General features: G+C 35.5%; 1 protein-coding gene across 10 annotated transcripts in view; it reads right to left on the reverse strand.

Annotated features, from left to right (window-relative positions):
* Nucleotides 1-13,153, reverse strand: part of KHDRBS2 (KH RNA binding domain containing, signal transduction associated 2) — a 617,530-nt gene that overhangs the window by 458,558 nt on the left and 145,819 nt on the right. The window lies entirely within an intron of this gene.

The raw sequence follows: 13,153 nt of genomic DNA on the forward strand, positions 1-13,153 counted from the left end.
AAGTAATACCACACAACATACTCCTGAAAAACCAATGACTAAAAGAAAAAATTAAAAGGAATTAAAAATACCTTGAAACAAATGACAATGAAAAATGCAACATATCAAATGTATGGGATGCAGCAAAATCAGCTCAAAGAGTAAAGTTTAAAAAATAGCAATAAACTCTTACACACTAAAAAAAAAGATTAAAAAATCCTAAATTTATAACTCAAGAAACTAGAAAAAGAACAAAAAAGATGCCCAAATTCAGCAAAAGAAATAGCAAAGTTCAGAGCAGAAATTAAAAAAAAATATAGAGATAAAAAAATAATAGAAAAGAGCAATGAAATTAAGAGCTGTATTTTGAAAAGGTAAACAAAATTGACAAACTTTTAGCTGGTCTAAAAAAAAGAGCAAAGGCAGAAATAAACAAAAACAGATATGAAAGAAGAAATATTAAAATTTATATCACATAAATACAGTGACTATAAACACATAAACACAGTAGCCATAAAAGGCTACTATGAACCGTGATATACCAACAAAAGAGGTAAACTAGAAGAAATAAATAAATTCCTAGAAACAAACTATCAAAATTAAATCATGAAAAAATAGAAAATCTGAACAGACAAATTACTAATATGGAGATTGAATCAGTAATGAAAAACCTCCTAATAGATGGTTTATCTGAAAATGTCACTATGCATTTTAAAAAGAACTAACACCAATCCTAATCCAATTCTTTGAAAAATTTGAAGAGGGTACACTTCCAAACTTATTTCATAAAGCCAGCATTCCCTGATACCAAAGATAGATAAAGACATTATAGGAAAAGAAAACTATAGAAAAGAAAACAACTGATGAATATAAATTCAAAAATTCTCAATATTAGAAAACTGAGTTCACTACATTAAAAAGATCACACACCATGGTCAAGCAGGATTTATTCCTGTTATACAAAGGTGGTTCAACATACACAAATCAATCCATGCTATACAACATAGCATGGAAATAAAAGATAAAAATCATATAATTATCTCAATAGATAAAGACAAAATCATTTGGAAAAAAAACCCAACATCAACTCATGATAAAAAATCTCAATAAAATTGGTAAAGAGGGAACATACCTCAATATAATAAAAGGGATATATGACAAGTACACAGCTAACATCATATTCAGCAAAGTTGTGGAGATCAGGAACAAGACAAGGTTTCCTCTAAGATCAGGAACAAGACAAGGTTTCCTAATCTCACTACTTTTAGTCAACAAAGTCCTTGATTCCTAGACAAAGCAATTAGGCAAGAAAATGAAATGAATGTATCTATGTTGGAAAGGAAAAATCCAGACTGTCTACATGGGGCACCTGGGTGGCTCAGTTAAGTGTTTGCCTTCACAGCTTGGCTCATGATCCTGGTGGCCTGGGATTGAGCCCTGAGTTGGGCTCCCTACTCAGTGGGGAGTCTGCTTCTCCATCTCCCTCTAACCGTTCCCACTGCTCATGCTCTCACTAACTCTCTCAAATGAATAAATAGAAAATATTTAAAAACAAAAATAAAGAAATCTGTCTTCATTTGAAGCTAATATGATCATATATATCAGAAAATCCTAAAGACTCTACCAAAAAACAGAAGTAATCAACAAATTCAGCAAAGTTGCTGAAAACAAAATTAACAGACAGATTAGTTGAGTTTTTACATGCTAACAATAAAATATTTGAAAAAGAAATAAATCCATTTATAATAATTCAAAAATAATAAATGCAGAGGAATAAATTTAACCCAGAAGGTAAAAGATTTTTATACCAAAGTCTGTAAGACTTTAATGAAAGAAATTGTTGAAAATGCAAATAAGTGGAAATATACCCTCTCTTTAAGGATCAGAATTAATACTGTTAAAATGTCCGTACTACATACTGAGTAATCAATGTAACCCTACTCAAAATTTGATGGCATTTTTCATAGAAATGGAAAAACTATCCTAAAATTTATCCAGAACCACAAAATACCCTCAAATACCAAGACAATCCTGACAAAGAAAAACAAATTTGGAGGCATCACAACCCATATCTCAAGCAATACTATAATGCTATAGTAATGAAAATATGGTACTGCTATAAATGTACACACATAGACCAATGGGACAGAATCGAAAGCCCAGTAAGAAAACCTTGCATATAATATAAAATAATATTTAACAAGGAAGCCAAAAATAATCAATGGGGCAAGGATAGTCTTTTCATATAGAAGGTGCTGGGAAAACTGTATAATCACATGTAAAAGAACAAAATTGGACTTCCACCTTATACTACTCAAAAAATGAACTCAAAATTGAAGGCTCAAACATAAGCTCTAAAACCGTAAACTCCTAAAAGAAAACATATGGGATAAGCAGCTCGATTTTGGTCTTGGTAATGAGATTTTGGATTTGGCAACAAAAGCAAAGGAAACAAAAGCAAAAATTAACAAAGTTGGACTATATCAAACTAAAAAGCTTCCATATAGCCAAAGAAATAATGAACAAGACAAAATGGAAACTTACAGAATGGGAAAAAATATTTGCAAATCATATATCTGATAAGAGGTTCATATCCAAAATATATAAAACTCAAAGAAGTTCATAGGTAACAGAACAAACAACCCAATTAATAAAATTGGCAAAGAATCCAAACAAATTATTTTCCAAGGAAAACATACAAATGGCCAACAAGTACATGAAAATATGCTCAACATCACTAATCATCAGCAAAATGCAAATAAAAACCACAATGGAATATCATCTCATGCCTGTTAAAATGGCTATCTTGAAAAAGGAGATAATAAATGTTGGTGAGCATGTGGAGAAAAGGCAACACCTGTGCACTGCTGATGGGATATAAATTGGTTCATCCACTAAGGAAAACAGTATAAAATTTCCTCAAAAAATTAAAAATGGCCTACCATATAATTCAGAAATCTCATTCTGGTTATGTATACAAAGGAAATAAAAATAAGATATTGAAGAGACATCTGCACTCCCATAATCACTGCAGCATTATTCACAACAGCAAAGATATAGAAACAATTTGTACTGGATATAGAAGGTACGAGACAGACATACATCTATAAATAGGTATACAGATAAACATACATACACAGTTACATATTTATGTCATACATATTGTTGAATATTATTCAGCCATGGGAAAGAAGAAATTTCTGCCATGTGACAGTGTGAATAGACCTTGAGGGCATTATGCTAAGTGAAATAAGTGAGACAGAGAAAGACAATGAATGACTATATGATATTAGTTATGTGTGGAATCTAAAAAAGCTGAACATATTAAAAAAAAGAGAACAGCAGAATGGTGGTTGCCAGGGACTAGGGAGCTGGAGAAATGGGGAGATGCCAGTCAAAAGACACGAACTTCCACTCATAAGACTAACGAGCTCCAGAGATTTAATGTATATCATGGGGATTATAGTTAACAGTACTGTATTACATACTTCACAGTTGCTGAGAGGATAGATCTTAAATGTTCTCACCACAAAATGAAATTACATGAGGTGATGGAAGTGTTAACTAACACTACTGTAGTAATCACTTCACAAAATATGTCTATCAAGTCAAAACATTGTACAACTTAAACTTTTATAATGACATGTTAATTATTTGTCAATAAAGTTGGAAGAACCAAATGCAACAGAAAATAAAAATTAATGATTCCTACTCTGTGAAATTAATGAGAGGCAATAAAAAACTTCAGTGACCAAATCAAATGTCACTTGCAAGAAACATTTGCTTTCAATAAATGAAAATAAATATGGGCGCCTAGGTGGCTCAGTGGGTTAAGCCGCTGCCTTCGGCTCAGGTCATGATCTCAGGGTCCTGGGATCGAGTCCCGCATCGGGCTCTCTGCTCAGCAGGGAGCCTGCTTCCCTCTCTCTCTCTCTCTGCCTGCCTCTCCATCTACTTGTGATTTCTCTCTGTCAAATAAATAAATAAAATCTTTAAAAAAAATAAATGAAAATAAATAATAATAGTAGGGCTCCTCTCTTCAATTGTGAGTTGACAAAAGGGAAAAGGAGCATGTTTTAGTGACTTAATTCTGCAATAGAATAGTTTTGAGATATTGAACAGGTGACTAGTCCTTTCTGAGCCGTTTTCCTTTTTTGAGAAATAGGATGGCAGTAATATCAGCCACAAAAAGTACTAAATGAACTACAATGTAGAAGATTTTAAAACCTACAACTCTGGGCACCTGGGTGACTCAGTTGGTTAAGCTTCTGCCTTCGGCTCGGATCATGATCCCAGGGTCCTGGGATCCAGTCCCACGCTGGGCTCCCTGCTCAGGAGGGAGTTGCTTCTCACTTTCCCTCTGCCCTCCCCCTGCTCCTTCTCTCTCTTTCACTCTCTCTTGCTCTCTCAGATAAATAAATAAATAAATAAGTAAATAGATAAATAAAATATGTTTTAAAAAAGCCTATGACTCTGTGTATTATTCATCACCTAATTATATTATGATCTAAGTGACAGAAACTGTATTATCAACAATGACAGCTTACATTTAATATACATTATCATATACTAGGTATTGTTGTAGCATTTTATCTATAGTAACTCATTAAAAGTCTTACTATGCCCATTTTACAATGAATCAGGGGAATTGAAGGGGAATCTAGCACACATTGTTTCCAGAGTCTAAATTCTCAACTTAATCCTAATCAAATAAACAAAACCCACAGTAAGTACATGTTGATTGCAATATACAATTACATTAATTTTTTTTTTAAATATCAAAACTTGAAGAGTCCAAATATTCAAGAAACATCACATTCAATATCTAATAATTCTGGGTCAATGAACTCTTTTACTGGCATAAATATTTAATGGAAGGAATTCGCATCTGCCCTTTGAAACTATTTCTCACTTGCCCTTTCATTTGCAATTATTTAATTTAGGAGTGGTTCAGTTGGTTCTGATTCTGTAGGATGAAATGATTCTGAATTTCTCTCCTTTTAAAAATATCCACAAATAGATGTAAATTCTCCATTCTCAAAATTACTGTTCTTATTGTGATCTATTTCAAAAGTCTATTTTACTCCCAAAAGAACGAGTTTGAATATAAACCACAACTTTTTTTATTATACAATTAATTTTTATATTAAGGTTATGCACACATGAAGTCTTGGAGAAGACAGTCAAAGGGTGACATGTTTATAGTTTGCAGGATACTAAGGGTCCAGCTCACCCCAGTATTACTGCTCCTGAAGTCAGAATTAGAATGTGATGCAAGATGGAGTTGCTACCATTATCTCATTACTCAGTATTTTACAAATAAATATTTATCAAAGCTTTGAGAGGGCAAGTAATTTTTCAAAGGGAAGAAAGACAAATGGCAAAGGTAAGATGAAAGCCAACTCCCAAGTCTTAAAACAGACTTTTTTTTTTTAAGATTTTTATTTATTTATTTGACAGAGAGAGATCACAAGTAGGCAGAGAGGCAGGCAGAGAGAGAGGAAGCGAAGCAGGCTCCCCGCTGAGCAGAGAGCTCAATGTGGGGCTCGATCCCAGGACACTAAGATCATGACCTGAGCCAAAGGCAGAGGGCTTTAACCCACTGAGCCATCCAGGCGCCCCCAAACTCCTAAGTCTTAAGCTTCTGGATGCACTTGGGCTTATGGTGGTGAGATGATATTTCACTAAAAATAGAATGACAGAATCAATTGGAGGAAAATAATTTGGTTATGCGTGTGTTAATGGCTTGCTTCATGTAAGCAGTTGATAAAGGCATACCAACTTCCAAAACTCCAGAAAAAAATTTTTTCTAATGAGCAAATTTCTTCTTTTGTGAGGCTATTTCCATGCTTTAATGATACACAGTCAATCTGTCCTCTCTGCATTCTCTTAAACATGAGTGTCCACTACAGATGAATGGCAAGACCATTTAAACAAAGTCAGCTTCATCAGCATCATCAAATTACTTGAGGATAAATTCCAATCATATTTTTTAAAGTTTTCTAAAACACGTTACAAATTTACCTTGAACCCTTAAATTGTATCTTCTGTTTTTCAAACAACATAGCCAAATCTCCAAAGCCTTAGAATTATTAATGCTATAATTTTTATATATTTTGCAAAGATTTTATTTATTTATTTGAGAAAGAGAAAGCACAAATTGAGTGGGGGGAGAGGCAAAGGGAAAGGGAGAAGAAGCAGCCTTCCCGATGAGAAGGGAGCTCTATGTGGGGCTTGATCCCAGGATCCTGGGATCATGACCTGACCCAAAGGCAGGTGTTTAACTGACTGAGCCACCCAGAGGCCCCATCCATAACTTTTATATTGCATAATAAATTACATTTGTTCAAAGTTGAATTTAATTTTTTAAGAAGCATTAGGCCACAAAAGAGAATGTTTAAACCTTATCACTGATAATCCCTTTCAATGTGATGCATTCTGTATGCTTGTGTTCAGATGTGCAAATCCTATAATGCTATTTGACAACATCAGGTAGAAGTAGTCTCAATCCTGTGGACACTTAGGAACACTATTCCTTCTGTTATTGTTATTTTGTTTTGTTTTGGGCAGATTCTCATTTATCATTTAAAATACAAACAAATGTCCTATTTACAAATGTCCTTTGTAAAACTGTCCTTTGAGGCTTGATAAGATGTGAGTAGATAAAACAATATCACATTGATTATTTTCCCCCCTGTATGTGTCCTTCTCAGTGTGTGTTTGAACGGCTTTGGCAAAGTTATGAGTATTTCCAAACTGCTAAATTTGATGGACACTTTTCTGTTCTCATGTTACTTATCTGTTGTTTGGAGTTGAAGGTTCTAAATATTGGCATCCCCAAGGATCTGAGCATGGCCTTCTGCTCTTGCCTAAGGGCCCTTTTCACCTCTTTGGCTTCAGGTGTCATAAAGTAAATGTTTACTTGGAAAGTCAATCCTGAGCACCAACCTCAAGCAATTTTCAACTTCTAACTTCCTATATGATAGATGTAGTCCCTGACAACATCTAAAGGCCAAGGTTGCCTCACCCCGCCTTGCCTTTCCTTGAATACATGGCTCTTGAGTGACTTGGTGGTCATCCACACTCTCTCAAGTGCTCCACTCAACTTATGCCACTCTGAACTTTGTGCCCTGGGCCACAAAACCCTTCAGGGCTTCTTATTCACAAACCAGTTTCATGCCCTATTTACATATTTTATCTCTCCTTTTTCCTGGAATCTCCTTAATTCAATGAAAATTTGCTGAATTTCAGAATCAGTTCTATTATCACATCTTTCCTGAACCCTCCTCCTCACCACACTCTCCTGTGTGACCCTGAAGCCATCATCTTGGATTGCATATGGAAGTTTCCATGGGGACCCCGTGTTTTAAAGCTAGCAACTCTCTAAGTTCAAGAACTGGATGTTTTGTTCATCAGATCATGTAGTTCAATATTACATGTAGATGTTTAGTAATTCAAAAAAATAATTTCCACTGTGGTTAATTTCAGCACTGATAATTGAGTCTTCTAAACAGTGATACCCACACAAGTTATATTATCCATAAAGAATTTGGTTTGGTTAAAAATGCCTTTGTGGAAGTCTTGCCTGCTACCTATAAATGCCATTTGTCTTTATGGTTTCTTTTGCATCCCTCCTCTTCTCTGATTCATGAATTTTATATTCATAGTTTCTTAACAACAATCATGCATGGTACCTTAATGAACCAATCCCTATTTGTAGATCTCTGGCATATCCTCCCTCCTTCCCAAGAAGACACTTACCTGACTAAGCTACCCAGGCACTGTCTGGTATCCCTTATCTTCTTGATAATAGCCATTCTAATGGGTATGAGATTATATCTTACTGTGGTTTTTATTTGTTTCTCTGATGATTAAAAGATGTTGAACATCTTTTCATGTATCTATTGGCCATTTGTATGTCTTCTTTGGAAAGATGTCTATTCAGAGCCTCTGACTAGTTTGTTTTTGTTTTTCATTTTTTTTTTCTATTTTTATCCTGCTATGTAGTTTTTTAGTTTAATGTAGTCCCACTTGTTTATTTCTGCCCTTGTTGCCTATGCTTTGGGTGTCAAATCCCAAAAAGTCATTGCCAAGACAGATGTCAAGTTGTTTACAACTTACTTTTCCTCTAGGAGTTTTATGGTTTCAGGTCTTACATTCACACCTTTAATCTATTTAAGTTGATCTTGTGTATGGTGTGAGATGCGGTCTAGTTTCATTCTTTTGCATGAGATTACCTAGTTTTCCCAACATCATTTATTGAAGGGACTATCCTTTCCCCATTATAAATTCTTGGTCTCTTTGTCATAAATTAATTGGTCATATATTCATGCGTTTATTTCTGGGATCTTTATTCTGTTCCACTGAACTGTGTGTCTGTTTTTACGCCAATACTATATTATTTTGACTATTAGAGCTTTGTAATATAACTTGAAATGAGGAAGTGTGATGCCTCTAGCTATCTTCTTTCTCAAGACTGTTTTCGTTATGTAGGATCTTGTACATTCTGAAAGTTTGGACAAATATATAATAAAATATATGCATTTTTATAATATCATTTGGAGTATTTTCACTGTCCTAAAAATCAGTGCTCCACCTGCCTCTCTCTTCCACAACCCTTAGCAACCATTGATTTTCTTTTGTCTCCATAGTTTTGTCTTTTTAGAATGTCATATAATTGGAATTATATGGATTTTGGATTGGCTTCCTTTACCTTGTAATATATATTTAAGCTTCCTCCATGTTTTTTTCATGGTTTGATAGCTCATTTATTTATTTTTTTATTTATTTACTTGACAGAGATCACAAGGAGACAGAGAGAGGAGGAAGGAGGCTCCCCACTGAGCAGAGAGCCTGATGCGGGGCCCAATCCCAGGACCCTGAGATCATGACCCAAGGCGAAAGCAGAGGCTTCAACCCACTGAGCCACCCAGGTGCCCCAGTTCATTTCTTTTTAATGCTGAGAAATATCATCTAGAAGTATCACAGTTTATTTATCCATTCACCGACTGAAGGACATCTTGGTTGCTTCCAAGTTTTGGTAATTATGAATAAAGCTATTATAAACATCTGTATGTAAGTATTTGTGTGGATATAAATTTTTAACCCCTTTAGGTAAGTACTAAAATGTATGATTGCTGGATTATATGTTGAGAGTTTGTTTAGTTTCATAAGAAATTGCCAAACTGGCTTCCACAGTGATGGGAATTCTCTAATATTACTAAACTCCCTCTTCATATAAAAGTAATTAAGCTTTTGAGAGAAAAATGCAGCACTTAAACTGGCCAACTTTATCACTGATTTGGTCAAATAAAAAAGTCTTACTCTAGGCAAATACCATATGATTTTATTTATATGTGGAATCTAAAATACAAATCAAATGAACAGACTCTCAAATAGAGTAGATAAACTGGTGGTTGCCAGAAGGATGTGGGTGGGGCGATGAGTGAAACCAACGGGATTAAGCGGAACAAACTTTCATTTATAAAATAAATACGCCACAGAGATGAAAAGTATAGTATAGGGAATATAGTTAATAATACTGTAATAAAGTTGTATGGTGACAGATGATGCTGTGGTGAGCATTAAGGAAAGTACAGAATTGTCGCAATCAATTTGTTGTACACCTGAAATTAATACAACATTGAATGTTAGTTAAACTTTAATAATAAAGAAAATAGGAGATCAATGTTTTAAAAAATTCTTACTGCAACAATTAGTAATATATTAATAGGTTACAAACTAATATATGCTACTTGAAGTTTTTATTATACTAAGTATTTTATTATACTAAGATATTTCACTTATATGAAATAAATTTCATACATTTCATAAATTAAGATACAAATGGGAACAACTTTTAGATAATTTTTTCTTACTTCATGTCAAAATTTACTATGCTTAAATTTTTACTAATTTTCCCTACTTCTGCCCTATGGAGTCATATAGGACAAATATACTTAGTCTTTAATATCTGAAAAAAATTTTTTATATCTGAAAAATTTTTACTAATACAGAGGCTATCTTTACCATTCAAGCCTAATATTTCTAGTTTCCTTATAATATTTCAAGACCCCTTGAACACTCTGATTATGATTTTCTATACAGTTTCTCATTCACTAAATGATCCATTCACTGACTGATTAATTCATTTATTCAACCAGGCAATTATTTCACACCTAGGGTTTGCCAGGCACCAAGGGTTGTGCTGAGAAGCCACTGAAAATACACATTAAAAAAAGTTTCTATTGGGGGAGGAGTCAAGATGGCGAAGAAGTAGCAGGCTGAGACAACTTCAGGTAGCAGGAGATCAGCTAGATAGCTTATCTAAAGATTGTAAACACCTAGAAATCCAACAAGAGATCGAAGAGAAGAACAGCAATTCTGGAAACAGAATATCAACCACTTTCTGAAAGGTAGGACTGGCAGAGAAGTGAATCCAAAGTGACAGGAAGATACACTTCCGGGGGGAGGGGCAGTCTCCCTGCAAGCCATTAGCAACGGAGCACAAAATAAGGACTTTTACATCTGTTCCGCTGAGGGACATCGCTCCAGAGGCTAAACCGGGGTGAAGCCCATGCAGGGTCAGCGTAGCCTCAGGTCCCGCAGGGTCACAGAAGGATTGGGGGTGTCCGTGTGTTGCAGAGCTTGCAGGTATTAGAACGGGGAAGCCGGCAACAGAGACAGAGCTGAGAAGTGAGCTCTCAGCTCAAGGTTACCTTGAACAGGTTGCAGGCTCGGTGAGCTCAGAGTGTGGCCGGAGGCCAGGGAGATGGGAGCATTGGGCACTTGTCTTTGAGGGCGCACCGGGCCAGAGACTGGGAGGTCGCCATTTTCATTCCCATCCTCTGGAACTCTACGGAAAGCGTTCAGGGAACAAAAGCTCCTGAAAGCAAACCCGAGCTGATTACTCAGCCCTGGCCCTGGTAAGGGCGGTACAATTCCACCTGGGGCAAAGACACTTGAGAATCACTACAACAGGCCCCTCCCTCAGAAGATCAACAAGAAATCCAGCCGAGACCAAGTTTACCTACCAAGGAGTGTGGTTTCAATACCAAGGAGAGCAGCAGAATTCCAGAGGAAGAGAAAGCAAAGCACGGAACTCATGGCTTTCTCCCCATGATTCTTTAGTCTTGCAGTTAATTTAACTTTTTTCTCTTTTTCAATTTTTTTTCCTGCTTCTTCTGCTAAATTGTTTTTAACTTTTACCCATTTCTTTTTTAAAGTTTTTTAACTAGTATATCTAATATATATATATTTTTTTCTTTTTTATATTTTTTCTTTAATCGTTTTCTTTTTTTGTTTCTTTCTTTTTTCTTTTTGCTCTTTTTATCCATTTCTTCCCCCCCCCCCCCCGCCCACAATTTGGGATCTCTTCTGATTTGGTTAAAGCATATTTTCCTGAGCTCTCTGCCACCCTTTTAGTATTTTACTTGCTCCTTCATATACTCTTAGCTGGACAAAATGACAAGGCAGAAAAATTCACCACAGAAAAAAGGAACAAGAGGCAGTACGGAAGGTTAAGGACCTAATCAATACAGACATTGGTAATACATCAGATCTAGAGTTCAGAATGATGATTCTCAAGGTTCTAGCCGGACTCGAAAAAGGCATGGAAGATATTAGAGAAACACTCTCTGAAGAGATAAAAGCCTTTTCTGGAGAAATAAAAGAACTAAAATCTAACCAAGTTAAAATCAAAAAAGCTATTAATGAGGTGCAATAAAAAATGGAGGCTCTCACTGCTAGGATAAATGAGGCAGAAGAAAGAATTAGTGATATAGAAGACCAAATGACAGAGAATAAAGAAGCTGAGCAAAAGAGGAACAAACAGCTAGTGGACCACGAGGGTAGAATTCAAGAAATAAGTGACAACCTTAAGACGAAACAACATTAGAATAATTCAGATTCCAGAAGAAGAAGAAAGAGGGGAGTATAAGGTATATTGGAGAGAATTATTGGAAAGAATTTCCCTAATATGTCAAAAGGAACAAGCATCAAAATCCAGGAGGTGCAGAGAATCCCCCTTAAAATCAACAAGAATAGGTTCACACCCCGTCACCTAATAGAAAAATTTACATCTTAGTGACAAAGAGAAAATCCCGAAAGCAGCCTGGGAAAAGAAGTCTGTAACATAAAATGGTAAAAATATTAGATTGGCAGCAAACTTATCCACAGAGACCTGGCAGGCCAGAAAGAACTGGCATGATATATTCAGAGCACTAAACGAGAAAAACATGCAGCCAAGAATACTATATACAGCTAGGCTATCATTGAAAATAGAAGGAGAGATTAAAAGCTTCCAGGACAAACAAAAGCTGAAAGAATTTGCAAACCCCAACCAGCTCTACAGAAAATATTGAAAGGGGTCCTCTAAGCAAAGAGAGGGCCTAAAAGTAGTAGATCACAAAGGAACGGAGACAATATACAGTAATAGTCACTTTCCAGGCAATACAATGGCACTAAATTCATATCTCTCAATAATTACCCTGAATGTTAATGGGCTAAATGCCCCAATCAAAAGACACAGAGAATCAGAATGGATAAAAAAAAAATAAAACCCATCAATATGTTGCCTACAAGAAACTCATTTTAGACCCGAAGACACCTCCAGATTTAAAGTGAGGGGGTGGAAAAGAATTTACCATGCTAATGGACATCAGAAGAAAGCTGGGGTGGCAATCCTTAGATCAATTAGATTGTAAGCCAAAGACTATAATAAGAGATGAAGAAGGACATTATATCATATTCAAAGGGTCTGCCTAACAAGAAGGTCTAACAATTTTAAATATCTTTGCCCCTAACGTGGGAGTAGCCAACTATATAAACCAATTAATAACAAAATCAAAGAAATACATCAACAATAATGCAATAATAGGAGGGGACTTTAACACTCTCCTCACTGCAATGGACAAATCATCCAAGCAAAAGATTAACAAGGAAATAAAGGTCTTAAATGACAGACTGGATCAGATGGACATCACAGATATACTCAGAACATTCCATCCCAAAGCAACAGAATACACATTCTTCTCTAGTGCACATGGAACATTCTCCAGAATAGATCACATCCTCGGTCCTAAATCACGACTCAATCGGTATCAAAAGATTGGGATCATTCCCTGCATATTTTCAGACCACAATGCTATAAAGCTAGAACTCAACCACAAAAGGA

This window comes from Mustela nivalis (genome assembly GCF_964662115.1).
Source record: "Mustela nivalis genome assembly, chromosome: 5".
NCBI lineage: Eukaryota > Metazoa > Chordata > Mammalia > Carnivora > Mustelidae > Mustela > Mustela nivalis.